This window comes from Aythya ferina, assembly GCF_964211825.1.
Source record: "Aythya ferina genome assembly, chromosome: 4".
Taxonomy (NCBI): domain Eukaryota; kingdom Metazoa; phylum Chordata; class Aves; order Anseriformes; family Anatidae; genus Aythya; species Aythya ferina.
The window spans coordinates 65,740,831-65,766,206 of NC_140300.1; the positions used below are offsets into that span (position 1 = coordinate 65,740,831).

The 25,376-nt window shown below is 40.4% G+C and overlaps 1 protein-coding gene and 1 long non-coding RNA gene across 4 annotated transcripts in view; one reads left to right on the forward strand and one right to left on the reverse strand.

Annotated features, from left to right (window-relative positions):
* The window catches only part of GPRIN3 (GPRIN family member 3), a 69,149-nt gene extending 44,438 nt beyond the window's left edge, over window positions 1–24,711 (reverse strand). Inside the window, exon 1 of one of the 3 annotated variants that reach the window (XM_084517558.1) lies at window positions 24,611–24,711. The gene's annotated coding sequence lies outside the window, so the exon portion shown is untranslated. Of the gene's footprint in view, window positions 1–15,286; window positions 15,415–24,610 lie in introns of those variants that run through there. The other 2 variants (XM_084517556.1, XM_084517559.1) reach the window with 2 other exon arrangements.
* On the forward strand, window positions 15,700–16,516 carry LOC311435964. Its single transcript, XR_014692510.1, has 2 exons — window positions 15,700–15,920; window positions 16,259–16,516. It is a non-coding gene; the product is annotated as an uncharacterized lncRNA (long non-coding RNA).
* Window positions 24,712–25,376: the final 665 nt, after the last annotated feature.

Genomic DNA, 25,376 nt, shown 5'->3' on the forward strand with positions numbered 1-25,376 from the left:
AACCACCTGCACATAAAGAGCAAAAACAAATCAAAACCAATCCTCTCTCCTCCCTCACACCCCCAAAAATATAACAGAGAGAAAACACCCAGATTACTAACTGAAAGGCTGAATATTCTCATTGAAAAACAGAGTTGAATTTCTTTGCTAAGCTTGCAATGGACATACCCAGAGGTATGATCGCAAGAGCTGACAAAGAGGACTCTGTCTAGATTTGCTTTTTCAGACCTAGCATTGGGCTCACCCTTATGAGTCTCCACTGGAACACATTTCCCCACTCTCCCACTGGGAATGACCTCAAGCCTCATGTGATGGCATCTTTCACCCTCCCATCTTTTCCATAATTGTGCTAAATGTTTCTGAGCCAGCTGCCAGTTTTTCTCAGAGGGCATATTGATGGGGTGACTACAAAACCTGAAGCCTGGGGCTAGTCCTGCCTTCCTGCTCATCATCAGATTCAGATGGTGTGAGGTCCTGGATGGGGTCACTGAGTGTGATGCCAAAGCTGAGGGAGAATAAAGCAAACCAAAGTCCTCTTTCCTCTACTACTTCCATACTATAGATGAAAAACAGCAAAGCTCTCAGCCATTATGGTCAATGTTTTCTGTGGGTATATACACAAACAAACACAATGAGATATATCCTTCTAGGCAAAGGCTAGCATAAAAGCTAACTTTTAATGCTGCATGAGTGCTTTCTTCAAAGGAGCTGGACCTCCCCTTTTAATTATTTAATTATTATTATTATTTTAATATTTAGTCCTCCTAACATAATCATGTTGGATTTAAATGAGAGAATTGTACTTATTTATTTATTTTCTGAGCCAGGCTCTTAATCAAAATGAGGCCTACTGGTTATACTGCAAGAAGAAATCATTGTCAGTAAGCTGAAATCAATGGATTTTTGGCAATTTATAATGGATAAGAATCTGCCTTTAGCAATAGATAAAGACTTAAAGCTGATCTAAAATGCCCAGTAAGACACAGAAATCTTCAGCAGTCATAAAGCTGTCATAACGGGTTAAGTGGGCAATCTGGTGATTTAGAATGAGGCAGCATTGCCAGGTACAGCACATGCTTCAAAAAGCCCTGAGATACAAAGCAAATGGCTGCAGCTTCAAGTAGTCATAAAACTGGCCCTCCTTTTGCTGGGTATTGAGAGCTGCAAAGACTCTGAGAATGAGGTAGTGACATGAAGCAGCCTGGATCCCAGGAAGACACACTGAAGTTCAGACAGAAAAAAAAGAAAGGTTTCTGAATGCTAAAAAATAACTTGAAATTTTAACTCTCTCTTGGTGTTGACTCTTTAGAATACATGGAAAAAGAATGTTTCTTACTTCCAGCAAAATAGGGTACTTTAATGTCACTAGAATAATAAAAAAAAATAATAAAATTTATAGGGGTCTTTTTCTATCAGCTCTTTGTCCACATATAAATCACTTTTACTTGTTACGGGGGAATAAAAGCATAAATATGACTTGACATTCTTATCACCTACTCAGTCCTCAGCCAGAAGATTTATTGCATTGTTCTCTGGGAAACATTCTGTAGTTAAGGGACTCATAGAGAGAAAGTCAGCTTACCATATGTACATATATGAGAGACGTAAGTGAAGCTATAGCCATCTCCATAAAGCTACAGTATATTAACTACCAGATTGCAAAGGGTGGCTAAGACTCTGCTATTAGTCACTTTACTTTGACATGACTATCATACAACCCATATTCTCCACAGAAGATTATCATGTTTGAGAGGCTCATGGCCATTTAAATTTGCTAGAGAATGGTTTACTATTCAAAACCATTTTTTTTTAAGGCAGTGAATTCTTTGCTGAAATAATATCATCAACCTAACTGAAAGAAATGATTTATATTTTGTAAATGTTATTTGCACCCACAATCATTTCAGATTTCCTCCAATTCCTTTTAACTCACATGTATATGCGGAAGTACTCTGTTCCAGGAGACACCAATACCCTGTTTCAGTAGGCACCAGTGCGATTTTTTCCATGGGGATGTCCCCAGATCTATCAGATCTTGCAGTTACTTCACATTTTTTCCTGTTTTTCTTTGGAAAGAGCTACATTGTTTATTGGAAAAGCAGTCCGTAAACTCTCTTCAGCACAGGAAATTTGGTTGAGCCTAGTCTTTAAGTGGATTGTGCTAATGGACAAAAAGGCTGAAGCCTGTAACAGATGGTGTACAGCAATTTTGGCAATATAGTCAATAACAGTCTCATATGCTGTGGGTCCTCTAGAAGAACCTCTGCGCCCGTGTAACTTGTCTTGAACCCAACACAGCATCAACCTTTAACATAGACAAAGATAAACAATAACTTCAGTAATTACTGAAGGTGGTACTGAAGATCAGCAAATATCTTTTAAAGTAAATCTTAATGGGATTAACTTCCACTAAGATGAATGAGTTTGCATTTGATACTAATGGCAACATGGTTATCTACCTGTACACATAAACAGTTTCCTATTGTGCATATACATGCAAAGAATTCATATTGCCAAGAGGAAAAAAATGTAAAAAAAAAAAATAAAAAAATTGATATTAGTTGAAGAGCAGTATGAACAAGTCACATTGGCATAGACACATATGGAGAAAACCTACTTCTGAACCTGTTCACATGATTCAACCCCTCTCTATTTTATTTTATTTTGAGCCAGCTGAATTCTTTTGTCCTGGAATAAATGACAGAATGTTTGGAAATTTGACAAATGAGCCCTGGTTTAATCAAACGAGACTGAAGGTTAATCCTTCCCAACAGGAATTGCCATCCCCAGGTCTGTGGAAGAAAAAGGGTACTTGTGCTTCACCTCAGCTGCTTCCATGCCAAGAGTGACATGCTTAAAGACATCTTCATTGTGATTTTAATAAAAAGCTCTAAAGCCTATCTTTTCTTTTGAAGTTCTCTGATGTTCCTCCTCTTTTCAGCCTAGGTTGCCTTACTCTTTCTCAGTGCATTCTCATGAGATGATTTTGACAATCTTCTGCTCTACGAGCAGGCATCACTGCCACAGCAAGACGATGCTGACGAGAAGAGCTTCCTATTTCGCCTGCTTTCTCAGGAATGCAGCCTTCTGAAGCATCTCAGCCTGTACTTAAGTACAGCACATCCTGTTCTTTCTTTTAACCACTGGTGACTTTTAAACAACACTGCCCATGAGTTTACACACATCCACCACTAGCTAGATAATTCAATGGCTGTTCAGGGATATATTGGAAAGATTCAATTAGTCCTTGAAGAAGTGTGTATTAATGAAGCGTGTCTATCTATGAAAGTGCTGTAATAGGCAGCAGGAGAATTGTTGTGAATTCTGCCAAGGGCAAAGGGTACAATTTATACCACTAACAGGGGATATCACTCACAATTAGAAGAATAAATTGGATATTACCAATGTACTGAATGGCTCTCTTGAAATAGAGGTAGGGAAGAAAAAGGAAAATCTCAATTGCAATAAAGAATCTATCAAAGAGTTTGAGGCTTTTTATTAAAAACTGTAATCAAAGATAGATCCCATTGTGCTCTCAGTCTAGGTTAATGGTTGGCAATACTTCTCTGATCTCAACAGCAGTGCTAAGGAGGGACTCAGCTTCAGCTGAGCACAGTCAGAGGCAGATTCTTTTTAGTCTCACTTAAGAGGCAGATTCTTTTTAGTCTCATTTACTTATATTAAGAGAAGTGTGGACTCAAGAAAAAAAAAAACACAACTATTTATGTACTGAGGTTGATGAGAAAAGGCTAGATAAATGAAAGCGATATTCCCTCCTGTGTTCATTTGTATTGCACAACTGCACAGGTTAACCATTCCACCTCCAGAGGCAAATCCCCATGGATTTGAGTCACAGTAGGGCACAGGGGAATTTGTATGTGCTTGCCTGTTTGCTGTATGACTGCCATTAAGGGCATGGTGGTGCTGATCAGAACTTCTGTTAGATGACAAGCATCTTGACATACATACCCTATAGCCTTGGTTACAAATTACTGGGTCAAGTCATTAGCACCCAACTGGGCTTCCTCAGCAAGGCCAGCCTTTCAGAAATGCAAGGTTTCTCCTTCAGTTTGGGAGGTTTCTTCCTCTGGCCCCCACAAACAGTATCTTGCTGTCAAAAACTGGGATCCAGTGTGCCTTCTCCCTGCTCAGCAATGCTTTTCCCAGGGTCAGGAGCAGGTCCTAGGACCAGACATTTCAAACAGTGTCCTGAATCACGCTGTACCTCATTTTTCAAAGAAAACAGCACAGATGACCTAAACTTGGACAAAGCGTCTGTGAGAATTTGACACCTTTATAAAATTAGGCTAGATATATTGCTCTTTGCAAAATTGGCTAAAGTTGAGATTCGTATTTCTTTAAAGTTTTTTAACTGCTTGGCTCAGGCTACCCTTGCGTAAAGCAAGAGCATCTTAGGGAAAGAAGATGCAGGAAGACACATCCCATGCTAGGAAGAGAAAAAACAAAGTCTATTCCTCTCTGAAAGTCACTGAGAGTTGTGTAATATTCTAGAGGAAACAGAACTGAGTCCCTTTTTAAAAAAATAAATAGTAAAACAAAATAGCTCCCACCCTCTAAAAAATAGCAAACCACTAGAAACATCTCACAAAAAATCTATGGCATGTACAGTTTTCAAATATTTAATCTTCTGGCAAATACCATACATCCAAATGTGCTCCTAGTGAGGCTCCTCAATGCAGTCACTTATTTGTGTTCAAGAAAATGTTGGACCTGTACGTGGGAAATAAGCTGGATACATTTACATGGGCATTTCTAACAAATAGCTCCTTGCATGGGCTATGACTTAATAGCCAGCCTTATCTAACTGACTCTTCAGAAGTTAAAGAAAATTGTGAAGTGAATTGAGACAAATGAGTTAATTTCGAGTCTCTTGAACCAGACAGATGCAGTGTATTTGAGGACTAATCAACACGTTGCTTTTCCATGTAAGTCAGCAATGTGTGGATTTTTCTTGTGCTGCATGTGTTGTTTACTGACTCGTTTTAATCTTGTTTCCATAGAGGAGAACAATATGCTTGCTTTCCATAGCCACAGAGCTCAGGCTTTGTCCAGTCTCCTCCAGGACGTTTCCCCTGGGAGCCTCATGCAGGAAGAATTTCCCTGCCTGTATGATGCAGGAGCAAGGACAGCCTTTCCAGAAACATAAAACAAAGACACAGAGGGAATTCAACGAAGAAGACAAGACAGTTACCTAAGATATTTTTCTCCCTTTATAAGATTTTCTGAAAATCATACAACCCAGAGGCTTCTTATAAGACAGGCTATCCCTTCTGAAAAGTTTATAGCCATCCACTGCAACACTCCAGTGTGAGTTGATCACGATCATGCCTTCATGTATTTCAAGATTTTATTAGTGCCATCTAGCAGTCTCCCAGGCAATTCCTGGGCATGAATGGCTGGCAGGTAGGATGCTCCAGATCCACCCCAACAGCAATTTCCATGCAATCATCCTGTTGTAGAGGATATGAGAATTTACAAAATTCAATGCAGTTTGCTTCATGCTATTTGGACTCATCTTTTGGTAAAGGGAGCACAGACTCAGCCTTTGCTTGAGGGCTGCCAGAAGGATGTGCAGGAGTGCTGTTTCAGGGCAGTACAAACTGGCTACAGCTCTGCCTGCCTCACTCCCTCTCCCAACTGCACACTTCTGCCTCTCCCCAGAGCAGCATAAACTCCCAAACTACCTTCATTGTGAGGTGGAACGGAGGGCTAATCCAGGCATAGTCCGTCACTCTACAAACTCTTAATTGTAATTGTAACAGCTTTCCAAACCGCCTCACCCCAAGTGCCTACAGAACTCCCATCACCTCAAGTGACGTGCAGATACAGGAGTGAAGCCCCCAGATCATGGACTTCAACCGGCCTGAGCTTTTGTGGAACTGTACCTAAATCATAGATAAGGTCCCAGTTCTCTATCACTTCTCTTTTCAACATTGATATGAAAGTCAATTGTTTCTCGGTTCTGCTTCAGAAAGAAGAAGTAGGCCTTTCAGTTTCTATAAATAAAAACAAGCCTTTTTTACAATAAGACACAGTACTCCAAGGTTTATTGAAAAGAAAGGGTGGCTTCTTCAAAGGCTGAAATATTAAAGAAATATTTTAATGGATCTTACCACATAGTGGTTACTATTGCAGCAAGAAACTCATAAAAACAGTGGCCCTAGGAAAACAGACTCATGGAAAAGCTGAATGGTTGCCTACAAGAGAATAACTTGTGATGGATACTGTAAGCTCATTTGGCATGTGCTGTTCCTTGTTGCATATCTGCATATTTGCACAAGGCTTTAAACAATGAAACCTTCTTTGTTATGGACTCATAGGCAATGCCACAGCATGCTATACACCAACAGAATCATTGCCAGAAATCACCCTGTTAGGAGACTCTGGGTACAGTTTTCTTGCCAAGAAGGTTTGTGGTGATGTTAGTCAGGACATACTTAGGTTGCCATTTGTCATACAGATACTAATATATATAAACACATACATATAAATAAGAACATTTAAATGCTACAAATAAAGTATACCAAATGCACATAACTAGCAGAATTGTGTGATGAAAGGCTTCAATCCAGTTACAGTATCTGACGGTTTGTATGTTGAGTTTCCTCTAACCTGTAATTTTGAATTACTTTCCCATTTAACCTACAGAAGGTGAAGTTCCAGATACAGCTGCTGTAGGGAAGTTTACCCAGAAGACTGTACTACAGCTGTGAAATCTGGAAGCCCTAACAACAATGTTTTTTTTTGTTTGTTTGTTTGTTTTTTCTTTTTTTTTTTTTTTTTTCTTTTTTCTTTTTTTCTTCTTTCTTTTTTTTCCTGGAAGGCAAGAGCTCACCTAGGAGCCTCCTTTATGCTTCCCCATGTCTGCTCCCCATGCTATAGCCAAAAGGGCCAGGCCTCCAGAAACTGGGAAATAAAGCGCTGGTACAGTCAAAGCTTTTTGGAAGCCATTTTCTGCAGCAAATGATTTCTGGAGATGAAAAGGACCTTCAGAAATCTGGAACTATCTCCATGCTGTTACATCTGCTAGAAGGCTATTGAAGCGCAGGCTGAGTATGTCCCAGAGCAGCTCAAGAAGCAAAATGGCACACTTCCTTGCAGAAACCAGGCAAATGGCTCCAGGATCCTGCCTTTCTCTGGACTGACACTGAAAGACATTTGCCTTTACAAGATTCACCAAAATCATTTCCAGCTGAGCACTTCAAGTGGGTCTAGCATCCCTCCCTCCAGGACAGCTTGATAACGTGAACACACCATTCAAATTTTATTTTTGAAAGTGGTGGCACTAAGATTCTCCCCTTGAGAGGAAGTTCAGGTAATGCCTAGTTGGCAGCCATTTAAAAGTGAACATTAGAAGCACCAAAAAATCTCCAGTTCCACAAGTAGTACGTATATAAAGCATGCCCATTATTCATCACTGTGCTACTCCAATTGAATTCCAAATCAGCTCTGTAACCAGTGCAAAACCTCACTAACGAAGTGCTAAATCAAGCCCAGCAAGTGGAAGGATTCAATTCTTTTTTTTTTTTTTTCTTCTCCTTTAAAACTTTTGCAATTAAGGATAATTACGATCCAACATTTGTATTGCTTCTGTTTCAGTTTTCTTGCAGATGAGATTTGGGTTTTGCACACATAATACTGTTTAGTTTCAGCAAATATTTCAGTAATAATATAAATGATCCATTATCATGTAGTAAAAGTCTGTTGCAACATTTATTTACTAATAGCCCTGAACTGTTCAGAAAGAACCAAAAAAAAAAAAAAAAAAAAAATAGAAACAGCAATGGGTTTACAAAAGCACTGTTTGCTTTATCTCTGCAAGCTTCTATTTCTGCAGGGAAATTTGATTTATGAAGCCTTGATTCCATGTCTGCTACAGACCCTGGCCTGTTGCTTAATTTAGCAACAAGGAATCGGTTGTGGATTGGCTGCCCTGGAGCAGCACAGTGGTTGAGCTCACTCCTGCTTTCCCTTGTGTAAGGTCACTTTCTCCATGAGCATGAATGTATGATGTGTTGCATACAAATGGACAGGAGAAAGCAAAAGTTTGTTTGTGAAAAATGACTGGCTTTCTGGTCCTCATCAGCAATCAGGTTTCTGCAACTGAAGTGATATTCCTTTACTCCTCCAGCCTTATACCTCAAATCTCCCTTTAGACCAATCTTTTTCAACAACTCCTCCCTTTCCAGCCACCTACGCTTTCCATTTGCAGTATTACTTGATAGCACATTTATCCAAGAAGCTTTATCTTGCATACTTTTTGGAGTGGAGACAGACCACCTGAGCTTCATTACAGTTCATTAGACCAAACAGAAGGTGATATGACAGCTGGTGTAAGTGTAGTATCAGTAAGCACATGTAGCTAGATGCAAGGGATTCTTAAGTCTTACAACTTCCCATGCTGACTGGCTAGAAGGTATAAGATCTGTATTAGGTAAACTAACAAACAAAGCAAGTAACAGGAGGCCTAAGGGTTCATCACTTAAACTTATTTATTTTATTTTATTTTATTTTTTCCTGGGCTTCTCTTTGTGCTTTCAGAGCAACACATAAAATTTCTTCCTATTTTTACTTTATAGTCCTTATGTATATATTCTTCCTAACTTGTATCTGTTTAGGTCTGGAGTAGTTACAGTTACTCCTAGGAATCAAATAGGGAATATGGGATGTCGTAAAAATTTGTATTTATCAGATGACAGCAAACAGAGATAAAGTTTAATGGTCAAACCTCTTTTGTCCTCCTCCTGTAAATGCAGAGCTTACATCTCTTTAAAAATCACTGATCTCCTTGGCTGGATTGACATTTTGTTTGCTGATTTCAAGAGGTGGCCTGTTTGACCATGTACCTTTCTGGATACACACCTCATTCCCATGGACAGAAACTGAATGGAGCTTCATAAGTGAAGCAGAGACATCCTGCAGCTCCAGGGCTGTCCTTCTGTCAAACATCGGGCTTATTCAAGCAAAGAAAAAGCCTCAAGTGCCCATTATAATGAAATCTTTCAGACAATCTAAATATAGATATTTCTATCAGCTTCCTCTCTAATAAATCACAAAGAAGAAAACATAATTGCTGTTTACATAGGAGTCAAATCAAATAACCTAACCTTTATTTAGCATTAGTTTCTGCTATGATTTTTTCCATAGCTGACCTTTTTTACTCCAGAGAGATCTTTATAAAGAATAGGCAAGAAAAAAAAAAAAAGTTATCTTGTGAAGTGATAATTAAGCAAGACAAGGGCCATGAAAATAATGTCTTTTCACGCAGCTTGCAAAGGTCTGTGTATACTCAGAGTCGCCTTGGGCAACGGGACAAACTCAGTGATGCTCTGACCCTCCTACAGTGCTTCCTGTCTCTGACATCAGCATGGCACTGTCATTATTACTGTTATAAAGAGGCAGACAGGGCTGATGTGCTGGCTGAGAGAAGCTGTGACAGCTGCTTCGTGTATGTCACTGTGTTTTATCACTTGCTTACAAGATAATAATAATGATTAGCCTTGCCCTGCTCTAAGAATGGAAAGAAGTATTTTTGTTGAAAGAAAATACAAACTTTGTTCAGGAATCATGGTGAGATTTTGAGAATCAGTAACATCCCTCAGTACAACCCTGCATAGTTACTATAATCTGTGTTACAATAATGCCCAGCTGGCCAATGTGTGAGACAACCCCTGGCCTGAAGGGCTCATAGGCTAAAAAAATGAGGGAAAGGGCATGGAGGAAGCCATTCTCTGAGCCACACAGCAGGGATCAAGCTTTTCCAGTTATCTGTGTGTGAAACCAGAGTGTACTGGGTCAGCTTCTCTAATTCAGGTTGTGGGGTTTGTGACGCTTCAGCTGCCAACTTTACTCAGTCTCCCATCAGTCGTCAGCTCCTAGGTTGATCAAAAATATTTGTGGAGTGCAGTCAACTATTTCTCTGCAACAACACCCTTTCTGCTTTACTGGTCTTCTAATTCCTTCTGCTGCCTTTCCCACTGACTGTAATGCTTTCAGATAAATATTGCTCCATCATCCTTACAATCACCACTAGCAATGCTTCAAGATATGTACTGAAACACCCACTTAAACATTTCAATATGGTAACTGAATAGGGGTCAATAAACGTCTCACTTCACATTTTCACCTGCCATGCAGCACCCATTGCTCTTAGCACTGCCCTTCTTGCACTAAGAAAGACTCTGTTTAGAGCTAAGATCTCTTCTCTCAGAAATTTTGCACCAGGCATCAGTTAACATCTGCCTTCTTTGATAAGAATTTGTACAGTAACTTACACAGCATTTTTTTTTAGGCTGTGCTAAACCATAAACACAGATGCTAGACAAGCTGATCTGGATGAGGAAGCCAGATAGTAAAAAGTTCTGCTTAATTATTCCACCAAAGTACAATTTTTTTTTTTGGCCTCAGCCCTGAAGTTACCTTCCTAAGCATATTTAGGGAACTACGCTGCTAGTTCTTTAACATAACAGTTAAATACCCATGGGGACCATGCAGTGGGGTAAATGCCTCAATTGCTGCCCAGCTCACTTTACTTGACTTGTAGGTTGCTGGAATAGCATGAAGGCTGTGGTCTGTACCTTAAATTAGACATGGGTCCGTAAGATGGCAGGATCACATACACAGCAGCCCCTAGCAGGTGGTCTGCATAAACCAAACACTGTACTGACCACAGGAAATTTAACAAGAACAAACGCTGAATTCTGCACCCAGGATAGGGCAGCCCTGGATATATGTACAGACTGGGAATGAGACAGCACAGCACTGCTAATCGGTCAAGGGAAGGGATTGCCCTGCTCCGTTTGGCCCAGTGCAGCCTCACCTTGAGTACTCTGTGTCTAAGAAAGATATAAAACTATAAGTGTCCAAAGGAGGGCAACAAAGATGGTGAAGGGTCTAGAGGGCAAGACGTATGAGGAGCAGCTGAGGTCCATTGTTTTGTTCAGTTTACAGCAGAGCAGGCTGAGGGGAGGCCTCATGGCAGCCTGCAGCTCCCTCACGAGGGGAGTGAAGGGGCAGGCGCTGATCTGTTCTCTTTAGTGACCAGTGATAGGACCCGAGGGAATACTGAAGGCTATCCGTGTAGCCTGATGGAGTTCAAGAAGCGTTTGGACAGCACTCTCAGGCATATGGTCTGATTTTTGATGGTCCTGTGTGGAGCCTGGAGTTGGATGTAATGATCCTTGTGGATCCCTTCCAGCTCAGGATGTTCTATGATTCAATTGCTTTGCTATTTCTTTTCTATTAGTTACTTCCCTAGTTTAAATGTTAGTAGTCTGTGTGATGATTCTAAATCCACCTTTTCCAATAATATATCAGCCCAATCTTACCAGGGGCCCCGGAATGTTGTTAGCTCATGGAGTGCACAGAGTGAGCAGTGCGTGAGGAAGAACTGAAAGAAAAGAATGATTCTTTTTTTCTAAGCTTAAAACATTACAAAATTAGTTAAAGGTTTTGGTCAAGTGCAGGCTTGCTATTTGATGGTAACTGTATAACACAAGAGATATTCACAAGGACCTAAATAGAAATTACACAGACAACCTCAATTGCTGTATTTTCTGAGAGCTCAAAATTTAAATTCTTATGCTCATTAATGTAGTTTATGCTTTCAAATGAATGTGAAATATTCCTGATATTTATGTCTGACAACCACATACATGAGTAGGTATTTGCACAGTTCTTAGCATGCCTCTCTTTATGCTTGCGCTTAAATAGGAAGTAAAGATCTGTGTGCAAATACACCTACACTAAATGACTGAAAGTACACAATGATGTGCAGACACAGATTTTGTTGCTTGTCTTTGGCCAGGGTTTGTCATCTGCATTTACTTTAGGACATACCTTGCTCAGGAGATTACTGTGAATATAATTAGGATTTCCTCTGATTTAAGACTAAACAGAATCACAACTTTAATGAAGTATTTCACTTCCTAAAGAGAAAAGCTGGAGTTCTTAGGAAAAAAAAAAAAAAAAAAAAAAAGCATTTTTGAATGAAACAAAGCAAAAGGAAAAAAAAAAAAGTCAGCCTTTCCTTTAATTAAATTAGCCCCAGACCCAAGACTGTTCTGTGATGCAAGCGATCCAGATCTTCCTCTATAAGATTAAAAAGAACTTGAAGTTTGTTCATCTCCTTTGCTATTCTGTAGTCTGTTCTCTTCAACTAGAGCTCTTTCATGCCCTATCAGCTAACTCTTCACTGACCACAGAGATCATGAACAAGATTGTCCCTCCTGTGTCCTGTGTTCTATCACTTGCCAGTGTGTAAGATGTCAGAGTTTCAAGGCCTTATCTTGCCTGATTGACTCAGTCTCACATAGTTAATACTGATGACTGAAACACCGGGGTTTTTGTGTGCCCCTCTCCCCCCCCCCTTTTTTTTTTTTTTTTTTATCTTGGGACCGTAGATAACGAGCTTTTTTTCCTTTTGTATAGTAAGTTACTGCACAGGAAGAACTTGATTCTTTGTCTGCTAGATTCTTATACATTTTCAGGGGTTAGTATGTCGTATAATCACCATATGTAGTTCATAGCCAAAGTCTACAGGGCCAGCTGTCCTGAAGGTTTTTTTTTTTTTTTCCTAGGAGAGCTTACCCACTTCTTTCCAACCAAGAGAGAACTGGAGGTGAGTTAAACCATGAGGCAGGTAACTTGTGAGAAACTGAGAGCAAGAGAAGATTCTAGCTTCAGAATATACCAGCAATTTGGAATCCTAGAAAAGCCAGCCTGTAATCCACAGAATCAGTATAGGACTTGACTGCACAGTCTTGACATTGATGGAAGCAGAAGCAGTCATTCCTTTGTGGGTGTGTAATGAAGTTGAATATAGTTTGGGAGTAATCCAAAGATATCAAGTTAGTTACTCAATGCTATGTCTGTGTGTTGTGCAGAGGAAGAAAGTGGGTGACATTGGTGGTAGAGTGATGGTTGGATCAAATGATCTGGCAGGTCTCTTTCAACCTTAATGATTCTATGGTCCTTTACACCTGGTGGTCTCAATTTTGTATCTGATTTAAGACTTATAGTTACGCCATTTGGCTTAATTCCATACAGACTAGTTTAAAACAAAATAGCCTCACAGTCAGATACAACAGTTTAATCAAATGAGGAAAATCATGCCTTAAACCAGGCTTCCCCCCCCCAGGTCAAAAATGGATAGAGTGGGCCTCAGAAAAGTGGTTATTTTGGGGCACCTGTATTTTTGTCTACAGCCTTTCTCAACTCATCCAACCCCCTGCCCTCCCCCAGCTAATCTTGTGCCAGTTGCAGCACAGATTACAGATGGACTGCACAACAATCTGACTTGATATAACCAAGGAAGGCTGAGAGGGACAGTTCAGGCCGACATCACTGAGCTGTGGGTCATTATTACAAGGCAGTCTGGGATACACTCTCGGTGCAGCTCTGCAGCAAGCAGACCCTGCAGGACTAGGGAGTTGCACACATCCTTATTTTTCTTTTTTATACTTTAACATTAAAATAAGTAATTGCTGAAATATATAACGCTTTGTAGCATTCACCTGCAGTAGGTCCATAACCATGGCACTGACAAGCAAGAAATCAAAATGTGATGCTAAAAATCAATATAAGTCAATAGATGCTAAATAAATATACACACCACACATACAATCTCTTCAAGAAAGGCTCCTGCCTTTACATGCCATGAACACCTAATCACTAGCCTTCTTCTCATCTCTAGGTATAATAAGGGATACTACTAAGGGCATATTAGTTTTATAAAAGTCTTGTCAGATATAAAGCTTAAACTCTGGCTCCATACCAGCTGCCTGTTATTATTCTGGCTTTGTACCAGGGTCTGGGAGAACAGAAGGAGGAAAACCTTCCAGTTATATAGCTGCTCAGAGGAGGAGGGCTTGGTTTGATCCCATTTTACTTTTAACATTAATTGCATGTTTATGTTTTTGGGCAGGAGGCCAAAAAATGAATAACAGCTTCCACCATGAACACGGCTAGGGCCAAGCAGCAACATTTAGGGCCATCTTGTTCTTATTGTTTCTGGCAGTGAAAATCCTCAACCAGTTCAGACCCTCTCTCATCATCCTGGGTGGGTACTGCACAATAACCTTGCACATGTCACAGTGCAGTATGAAACATGGGTATAGATACCCACAGTGCGTGAGACTGTCTAAGAAAATGTAGTGGTTTGCAAACACCACAGTTTACTCTTGCTGTATTGGTAGTATTGCTGTCTCTCTCCCCCCTTTGCACTTAAGTTGCACCAGCCTCAATTTCTCATTAAGAAAGTGAAGACTTAATATGCTCATTTTTTATTTGAAAATGCTTGTTTTTACTCTTTGCAGATTCCACTCAAAAAGAAACCAAGTCATTTTAACAGAAATGTACAGGAAAAGAGAATACATTTTCATTTGCTTGTCTCTCAGCAGAAAAAAGGATTTGGTTTCTAAGTAGAGTTGCACATGACAGACAATACAGACTGATACCAGTAATCAGTTCTTTACACTTCAGAGAGAGTCAAGCTTAAGTCCTTCATAGCTTGATGTGACCTCAGCTACAGAGCAGCACTAATACATGATAGCCCAAGCAAATGAACCATGAAGAAGGGGTGGTGGGCTTAGGAAGAGAATGATATGATATGGCTATAATTCCTCCTCCCCAAAATTGACCCGAATCTCCATAGTCTGTTGTGTTTCCTCTCAGGGCTTTGATGTGAACTAGAAGATGCCCTAGCACTACCCTGCTCATGCTGGCTTTACAGTTCATCCAGAGACATCCCATTGCTTACAGGTCAGCTCACCCCAGCTCCCAGGCAGTTCAGGAGGATCCTGTGCCTCCGTGTGCATCCTCAAAACAGGTCGCAATCGCAGCAGGGCCATTTGCAAAGGACCTGAGTTTACCTTTTTGTGTGACAACCACAACCCCAAAAGCAAACAGGAACAAGCTCATTCAGAATTGTGTTTTTCCTTCTCAGCATGTTTTGGCTATACTTATTACAAAATAGGTTCTTTTCCTTACTACAACTATTGTAACTAGCTATTCAGCAGTCATCTAGTATATAATTGCCTTCCTTCCACCAACACTTTTCCCCAGGTCCAAAGTCATTAGAGAAACAATTAACTACAAATTTCATTTAGCTGACTAAAATAGGAAGAGATGTGTTTATTTGTTTGTACTTGTTACTATAAGAATAATAACAACATTGCTTGTTTGTTTTTGCGGTGACTTAAGGGGAAAAAAAAACAAGTTCTTTCAAACATGTAATAAATACCTAATGAAAAATAACAGTACTTACCAGAAAAAGGCCAAACAAGTAGGAATTCTCCAAATCCTCTATTTCTCTTTCTTAAGCTGTTTCTATTTTTAAAGAACTCTTTAATTATTTTTTAAAGTTATTTTATTCTTAAAAAAAACTGGGGTGAGCTGTTCATAGAAAATACTGTATTTGATGGCATTTTAAAATTTTTCTTCTCTGTATCAATGCCCTAGGGATGACTGGTGAGTTTTCAGATGTATATGCAAATGTATTTCAGCCTACAGCTTGAATGTGTGCTATTTGCTCCACCTGTTCTGTGTTTGCAAAGTGTGATTCAATCCCCTCTATCAGATGGCACTGTTTAGATTCCCTTGTTGTCTGGCAAAAACATTGAAAGGTGAAGAAAAAGTAAGTAATTTCAAGATAGCCAAATACCCTTTCTCCTGGTTAGATATGCAGATAAACTGTCACCTGCCTAAAAGGTTTATAGAGATTCTGAACAACACATCTAAAGAACACAAAGGAAACAGAACAGGGGTTTTGATACTCATGAGATTTCTTTCATCTAAGGGAGAGTGGACAAGGGGAGATTTGTGGGAGATCTGCTTCTACTTCCCTCCTCCTATTCTTTGATATGACTTTCAGTACTTGGCATTAGGAACAACCTCCAAAGGTACACCCCTGCTGCATTGCTGCAATAGCGCAGGGAGGGAGATAGCCAGGTTGTCCTGATCAGGCTGTGTGGAGCAGCTCAGCTGAGAGTGCCAAGTAGCACACCCTGCTTGGCACTGTACAGCCACAAGCACAGCTAGCTCCTAGTTGCCAGGGAGTATCTCATCTATCTAATTTATCTATACACTGTGCAGTGTGCATGCACCTTTTGTATGTTTCCGTAGCCCAATAGCACAAGAGGTCTACTTTTGAAGCATTACAGTGGCTTGCTCTTACATCCCGTGTGGTGTGGGGAGAAAATGACTTACCAATGTCACAATCTGCTTTGTTTTATTTCAGGTCAGGTCCAAGCAATGTGGACAAGCTACAGTTTGTCTCATCAGCACAAGCAAGCAAAGGCTTTGAAGGCTAAAGAAAAGAGTGGATAAGCAGTTATTGTTTTTGTCATCTGTTGTAATGATAGACAAAAAATGGCTGTCATCCTCAGCAAGCCCCTTTCCCAGAACCATTCCCTGACTCCAAAGTATCCCATAATAAAAATAACAACAAAAACCCTGGAGTTCATTTTCAGTCACCTCATTCCATCATTCTTTTTACCTCAGAAACATTGAAAGAAACAGAAACATTCCTTCGTGAACCCCTCACTTCTGCAATAGCCTGCATGAAAGGCAAGAAAGCAGGGAAATAAAGGGAAAAATTTCCTGCAGGAAGTTGGCACATGATCTTTAGCAGTGCTCCCCACTTCCCTTCCTGGAGCTTGTTTCTTCTGACAGCAATACCGGATGGCTTAGCGACTCTGCAAATGGTGAGACAAATGTACTGTGGAGCAAAAAAACATTTCCTCGTAGCCATGTCAGGTTGTTCTCCTCTGCCTCCCCCGCTGTTAAGAGCTACTGGTGTCTCGCAGCCATCTGGTGCAGGATTCAAGACTTCCTGCTGATAACCCTGGCCAGTCCTGGCATCGCTGTGCACTTGAAACAGGTTTTGAGGTATTTGTACAAAGCTAGGAAAGCAGTGGAAAGGCTAGAGGAAAATGAGTAGGAAGGTGCGAGGTGGAAACAAGACAGGCTGGTGATGCAGGAGGCCTCCATGTGTTTCTCCTTTTTAGAGGATAAAAGACAGGGTTTTGCCAAGCAGCGATTCCTGATGGGATGCAGCTGTGGGAGAATACAGCAGTAGCTGACATGGCTCCTCTTTATTCCCTACTGGGGAATGGAAAAGCAGACAGATTTACAGAGAAACGCAAGGACTTAAAGCCCTTAGGATGAAAGAAGGTCAGAGAAACCATCTGCCTCAGTTTCTTCCACCAGCTCCTCACCGTCTGATGGTACTCCTGAGTGACAGTGGGGAAGCTAAAGAAACATTTGTAGTATGTTTAGGCTAGTGCGCTTTAGACTACTTTGTTAATGCACTTTTATTTTTTTTCATCCCACAGGCACAGAGGAATGTATCATACTTAATAAATGATTAATTTGGCTATGTCAGAAGATGTAACTGCTCTCAGACACAGCAGTAGTGGTGCTAACAAAAGTGCAGAACACCCTTCCACAGCCCCAGGCAGATTTGGGAGAGCCACTACCATTCTAGTTCAGACCCAATTTATCCCAGACTGCATCCTCATTGCTTTGTAAAGCTGTCAGTCACTGGGACAAGTTTAGGATTTAGAATTCTAAAGTTCTTGAGCTGCGTCAAAAAAAAGTTCTTGCGATGTGTCAAAAGCTCACTCATTTCTTACTGTGTTGTTCTTCTGAATTATGGATGAAGGTCCTCAGTCATTCCTCAAAAGATGTCAGAATGTAAGTCAGAATTCCACATAACATTAGGAACACTTGAATCAATTAGTAACATTGAATAAAGACAAATATATATATATAACTATATATATATATATATATAGTTTGTCTAAACTGTGCCTGAACTGTAAGTCTGTACTTTGGGCATAGCATACCTGGAACAGCCCTGACTTACACAGGGTCTCAGAGACACCTCTACAAGTTTTACGCCTCTCCTTTCTACAGGTTTTCTTGTAAGTCTTGAATGACGTTTTTTGTCCTGAATCTTAGAGAAAAATGCAGACTTGGGAATCATGGCTTTTATTTCATAAGAAAACTCATCCTCTGAAACACCTTGTCCTTGCAATTACAGTGTGTGACTTGGGGCAGCCTAACACTAGTAGAAAAAACAAGGACTATTTATCTACTTCATTCCCCTACACACATCCAAAGTTATAATACTTTGGATATTCTAAATATTTCCATTTATCAGATCAGGTTTTAAAAGGAAGGCAAAGATCAGCCTGCAGCTGTATTGGTATTTTTAGTATTATTCCAGAAAGGAAGCGTCATAACTTCAGTAAGGATTTTACCTGGATAGAGGTCCCATGAGAAGACTCATTCAGCCTCTGGTTAGCTTGGGGGTAGATGTGTTAAGTTATCATTAGCCAACACGAATATCTCCTTCAGTCATATGTAGACTGGGCTTTTTTTTTTTCCCTCAACATTACTAAAGAAGTACAGTTTTCATGCAGAGAGGCTTGATTTTTCCCCAGTGGGAATAATAGGATGAATAAAGTAAATAACGTTTACTTATTTAGTTATCAGTATCTGAATTTTGGGAAGGAGTAGTTAGCTCTATGTGAACGGAGAATAATCTTAGAGATTAAAAATAAAATTTGTCAACCAGTTTTAAACACCCCTTCAAATATTTCCTGTAATATTTGTAATGTATGTTATACATGTATGTATGTAATATTTGTAATGTATGGATGTAATAGCACAACCACAGGACTCTGAAGAGAAGTTTCCCATCTTTTCACACACCATCATATGAGTGCTTGAAAACAATTAGCTGGAGGTATTATTAGGAGGTATTTTCCATTTCCCAACGAAACATTGATGAGATCATTTTCTCATATTTTCAAATTTTCTCATGGTTCCAGTCAATTTCCTGTGTCCTTACAGTCTCTGTCCACGTGTGAGGCTTTTTCTTCCTGTATCTTCACACAGAGAGAAAAACTTATTGGCACAAGCTGGTGTAGCCTCACTGAGTCATTATCTGCAGTGTTCTCAGTAGCCAAAGATGTATTCAATGTTATACATATCCTTGCTAAGCACCATCTTAACCACCACCCAACTGAATGCCCTTGGAAGTCAATTAAAGAGTGTCCATTCATTTGAATTCTCTTTCAGTCAGGCTCTAGCAAACCTACAACTTTAGTCCTATTCAGGCAACTGTACATGGACTTCAGGATAAATTCACTTCCTGAATAAAGAACAAAAAATATTTGTCCCACAAGAGCTGCAGTAACAGCAGCTCCGAGAAGTACACAGAAACATTAATGGCATGGAGATACTAGGGCTGCATAAAGTGACAAGGCTGTGCTTAAATGCAGTACAGCGTGTCCTCAGGTCTGAATTATGTTTGTGACGAACAACCCAAGTCTTTCTGCACACCAGCCCCTTTACATAATAAAAGCAATGCAAGATAGCTTTTAGAGGTACCCTTGCAAAATCTGGAGAGGGAGACAATAGATAGAAATCCACATTTTGCCTTTCTTTGATGCCATTCTATCCATTTGCATATTCCTTTTATAGCTCAGTTAGATGGTTCTAGGAAAACAACAACAATAATGTGCTTTTCTTTCTACCTTCAACTCATCACATGCCTGGTGGTCAAGGCCAGAGGATGCAAAACCAGCTATGGAATGGATCCACGTACAAACTTCACATAGATTTAGATATATGCAGGAGAGCTGGTTTTGCTTGGTCCAGGTATCTACCATAGACTTGTATTAACAGATCAGTGAGTAGTACAGATCATTGGTAAAGATACTGAAGAGAAGTGGCCCCAATACTGAGTCCTGGGAGATACCACTTGTGACTGGTCTCCAACTGGATTTAACTCCATTCACCACAATTCTTTGATTCTGGCCACCCAGACAGCCTTTTCACCCAGCAAATCATACACCTACTCAAGGCATAAGCATCCCTGAAAGTTTTACACTAGAAAAGGAGTATGAAGAATCAGCTTAATAGAGAGGAAAGCAAGACATTCTTTTTCTTAAATCAAAGTTTATTTTGTCACTTCCTACAGCTAATGCATAGGGAGTAGCTACCCTATCATAGGATGTGAAAGTAAATACAGAGAAATATTTATCTGTATGTGAGATCTGCAGATCACTAAACACAATCTTCTTTTTGTGAGGGTACGTTTCTCAGTAGTATTTTTTTCTTCTTTGTAGTCATTTACCAGTTTAGCCAGCAAATTAAAAGAATCAACTGTACATTCAGCACCTTCAGAAATGATCTGCCTAGCCAAATACTTTTGCATGACAAAAAAAGAGATCTGTGACTGTTTCAGCATTGTGCCGGTAATGTAGAAAGTGCTTGCATTTTCTTATCAGCTATAGAAGGATACAAGTTTATATGAAAGCTTTCAGATCTTACAGTATTCAAGTATTCAGAGATGAATTTATTAAAAGAGCTCCATAATTTACCATGAATAAAGAGAAATCTGGTGATTTCAACTCATTTTGGCTGCGTTGCATTTGGATGCATAAACGTCTTTTAATTGACTTTAGAAAGGACAGAGCCTCATTCACTGGTGTTTTGTATTTCTTGCAATTGGGAGCCCAGTCTAACAGTGCTGGGATTAGAGCCCTTGGAATCCAGGGTCAGTGATAAAATGGGACTGTTCCTTTGTTTCAGCTTCTATTCCTAAGTGGTCTCCTGTGCAATGGCAGGTTGAACCCTGGCCCAGAAAACCTTATTAATGCCCACTGTGTATATACCACTGCTTTTCCCCAAAAAAGCTAAAAATACATGTATGTCTAAATCTGTAGACACACTTCCTTTCAATACTCTTTGTGGAACTAGGTTGAATTCATTTTGAGGGCTGTGAGAATGTCAGGAAGGATCTAAGAATGATCTGAGAATGCCTTTGAAGAACTTTTATTGCCTAGAAATCTATGAAGACTGCTTTTACAAGTGTGATTTTGGGTCAACATATTCTCCCCATCCATCTCACTCCTCATCTTCCTGTGGATATAAAAGCTTATGGCATGACAGGCAGCTTGCTGTCTATAGGTGGCTATTTGTTATTTATGGTTATTATGGTCTGTATTTTCCGATCTGTTAGGTATGTGGTGATGTAAGACTTCTATTTTAAAGACAATATTTATTTATCACACCAGAAGTGGCCAACGTCTGGAAGGTTATATCGGTAAAGTAAACATGAAGCACTACTGAACAAAGTATAACCTAAATGGTCTGTTTGCATTCAGTATTGAGTTTTTAATCTTATTTCCCCATACTATTACAAACAGTAAGGGGAAAAAACAGTATGGAATCCATAGGAAAAATGGAAATCCATAGGAAAACACATGCATGGAGTCCTTTTTTTCCTGTTTATAACCTCACAAGTTTATTAGGGGTGAAAACAAAGGTGAAAAGGAGGACAGGAAGGAAAGGAGGGCTTTACGGTGTGTAGGCTGCACATTTTATAATAAATGTCCTTGACCTGCCTGCTCAGAGAAGGGGACAGGGAAGCTGTTTGAAGGCGTGAAGCAGTTGCCAAGAGAGATGGATAGTCAGCACCCTGGAACCCCATAAAGCCTATGTTCCCAGGCAGCTCTGCTCTCTTGGGATGCAGCCAACAGATAAGGGGACATATTCCACTTTCAATTCCCTTATTATTATGGCCCCGGAGGTGAGGGTAAATGAGAATGGGAAAAGCCAAGCGAAGTGTAGAAAGAAAGGTAATGAGAGGTTAGCCATCTCAAATGGGGTGGGAAATCAGACTTCACTTCTGAGTCCTCCGTAAAGTTAGTGCAAGCTATCTGAGAAAGAGCCCTTCTCTCAGAAGGCATGTGAGAGCTACAAGCCATGCTGACCCTATTGGGCAGCCCACAGATTAAAACACTCCTGTGACTAGATCAGGAGGATACACTGTATGTATCTACTCTATTGCCCTTCACAGCACCAGCCTGAGAAATTTATCCAGTGATTTCTGCGTCAGGCCCAACAGCTTTTGAGCTGTCCATGGTGAAACTTTTAGAACACCATCTGATATCATTTAAACACCCATTTGACAACAAATCTGTCATTTTTTCCTGTTCAGTTCCTCTCTTGCAAGAATATCTTCATATGTCCATCTACTCTTTCCCTTTTTGATAAAATATCTGCATTTAAGTACATGATTACCAGGTCTCATTATTTGTGATTCTTCCCTGAATCCCCTCCAGGCATCTATATCCTTTCCACATGATCCTAGAGGAAGCCTCAGCAGTTCTGTGTGTACAACTATAGGAATATGTCCATCTTGCATTTTGATACTGGTTTTATCCCTAAATCTTGTGTTTAGGGCAGCTGCTGTCTGAAATTGTATTGTTGAGCTTAAAAACAATGGAAAAGTCATAATTCTGTTGTGATTTCTGTGATGATACAATGAAGATCAAAGAGGCATTTTGAAATAGGAAGGTCAGAAAGTGAAGAGAGGGTAAAATCTTGAAATAAGATTTGCCAAAATCTCTGGACAAAGCAAACTTACTTGATTTCAGTTGACACAATCCTCTTAGCTCCATTTTTTCCAATGCCAGTCCAACAGCCAGACCCACAAACATTTCTATAAACAGTGAAAGCAGCACAAAGTAAAGAAGAACGAGGGAAATCAGAACTGACTACTATTGATTTTGTGATAAAGGCTCCATGGAGACCAGCTGTTAATTACCTTTCCAGAGGATAGACTCGTTTAGCTTGGAGCCAGGGTTGTTCCCCTCCCTTCCTCTCAGGTACAATAGACTGTACTGCTAGGATTAGCATAAGATTTAAACTATAAATGTGCATTGGCTCTGAGTTATTATTATTAATCCATTTTATTATGGCACTGCTAAAGCCCAGGCAAGAAGGATGCAATACACAAAATAGATGCTCCCTGTCTCAATCAGTGTGCTGGTGAGTAACCTTTGCAGCACAGTTTACCATCGGAGAGTCCCTTCTAGTCAAAGTTAGGCTGAAGCAGCATGCATCTGTCCATCTTCTTTTCCTTTCCACTGCTTCATTTACATGCATTAATGATCTAACCCTGCCAGGTACAGAGCTCACCTGTCTCCTACTGCCTTCAGCATGGGGGTAGAGGGAGGGCACAGCACAGAGTCACTGGGCTTTGCTTCTTTCCAGATAAAACCACTGAGCCCAGGCCATATGACCCAAGCTGTGCATGGCTGAAGACTGGCAGGTAAGGAGAAATGAGGCTTGAAAGCCATCTGTTCTCTCACCAGAGCCCGACATGGGCTAATTCAGCCCATGACATGGCTGCTGCAGTATACACTGGCCTGCCCATGTGATGTTAGCTGCTACTTATGACAATAACAAGTGCAAAGCCTCCTAACAGAAGTGTTGTTTTTAAATCCCTGAGTCTCTTTGATAACCCAGGAAGGCAGCAGGCTGAGCTCTTCAGAGCTGCAGACTGACTTTGTACATGCAACCTGAGCAATTACAGATGCAAAATAACACTGGTAAGCAAAGTCGCCCTGTTCTATGGTTCTCAGCATTACTAGGGATAGCGCACAGAGAACAGCAAAACTTGGGAATCTTTGAAGAACGCATCTGCGCAAAGTAGACGGAGTCTTTGGTTAGTCACTCTTTTTTTTCTGCCTAGTTTGCATTTATTCAGATTTTCTTTGTGCCTGTGTAGCACATCCAGTGCAAAATAAGTCAACAGTGTAAGCTAGAAGCAATCAACATGATCTTAGATCACACAAACTGTCTCTTTACCTTAGCAAACTGCCACCCTCAAGGAAGTCAGTACAATCACAAATTAATGATCTCTGCTTGGTTTTGACTCCAGATCTATTGTGTCTTGAAAAATATTACATCTAAAAATACTCTCTGTTAAGATCCTCAGCTTGCTTTGTGCACAGTGTTCTGGAAATGATCTGTAATATTTCACACGTTAAAAAGCAGCAGTGGCCTTGGTGAAGAACAGTTTTGCTCATTTGTATTTATACACACTCTCAGCCTAGCAAGGCAGCCAAGGTGACTTTGGGGGGAAACGCCGCTCAAGTACAGCTGGCACAATCTGGGCCTACAACTTTCTGTGCATATCAGAAAGTGTTTGCATATTCATTATCTTTTGATGGGCACTGAGTGGTCAGGGGAAATGTACCAAGAGAAATACACCCTCTTGGTGTATATCTCAATTTCCTCAGCTTTCTGTAAATCTTGTGTGCTGTATCAATGTGAGCATCAATAAGCCTGTTTATTGTAAGGATTAGATCCTTCCCCCAGATTACTGTGGTTTTTACTGTAAACACAACACCTGTGGAGGCAGAGAGCCTGGTGGGAAGCCTGCCAGGAAGTATAGTTGTTATAATCATTATAGTTATTAGCTGCTTAATCAAGACTAGTCCCTAGGACCGTTCTTGGAGGCAAAAGGAGGTGCTTGTTTACTGGGGTGCAGAGGCATAGCTGCCAACCAGGGTTTGACACAAAACCAAGAAAATCTATCATCAGAATCTGTCCTTAGCCGAAGTTAAAAAAAACAAAACAAAAACAAACAAAAAAAACCCCACTCTGTCCTCACTCTTCTGTCCTCACAAGGAAGGTGAGTGTTGTAGGAAGGAAGAGTTGAAGCAATTTGTGATCCAATCCTATAAATAAGACAGAAGCAGCAGCAGAAAGAGTTGAGACTTACCAGATGAGTGAAAACACTGTGAGTGACTTTAATCCTGGTGAGGTCACGTTACTGAAAGCTGAATGTGCTTGCTCAGATTGCTTTCTTTCAGTGAATTCCAGGAACAGCCTGGCTTGTGGCTCTGTAGGAACAATCTGGTAGGATCCTCTTAGGGTACAACAGAACAGCAATGCCACTTAGTGGCTTCATGAAAGCTGTTTTCTCATGAAAAATATGTCTGTGTTAGCAAGGAATTAATCCAAGTGAATTGCGCAGCTCACTGTGGAGTCCTGAAAACACAGTTCTTTGTTGGAAAAGTACACCCTCCCCAAAAGTGCTGCAGAATAAGAAGAAACAGACACCACTCACATTTTCCTGCTTCCTCTTTTCCAGCTCTCATATAAGGTAAACCCTTCAGTGGGATGTGCTCCGTCCGTGGGTGAATGCCCAGAGCAGATACCATGAGTATGATATTATACCAGTCTTCAGTGTCAGATAGACAAAGCTGGGCTTTGGACACTACAGCCCACCTTGCCTTAAGAAAGAGCTTCAGCATCGCAGTGGAATTAGCATGATTAACTACAATTAGGCAGGAAAAGTGTTCTCAGGGAACCACCAGAAGCTGGAGCTTGTTTACTGATGGATTTGTCAAGGTGCTGTGCCATCTAGAGGAATTTGGTATGCATGTTTCCATGCTCCTGCTAAAGCCTTACAGGATATCTGCCGCAGCCCCCAGACAGTAGGACCTGCTTCTGGCAGACTTGGTGCCTGGTGGTCCTGCTCTGGC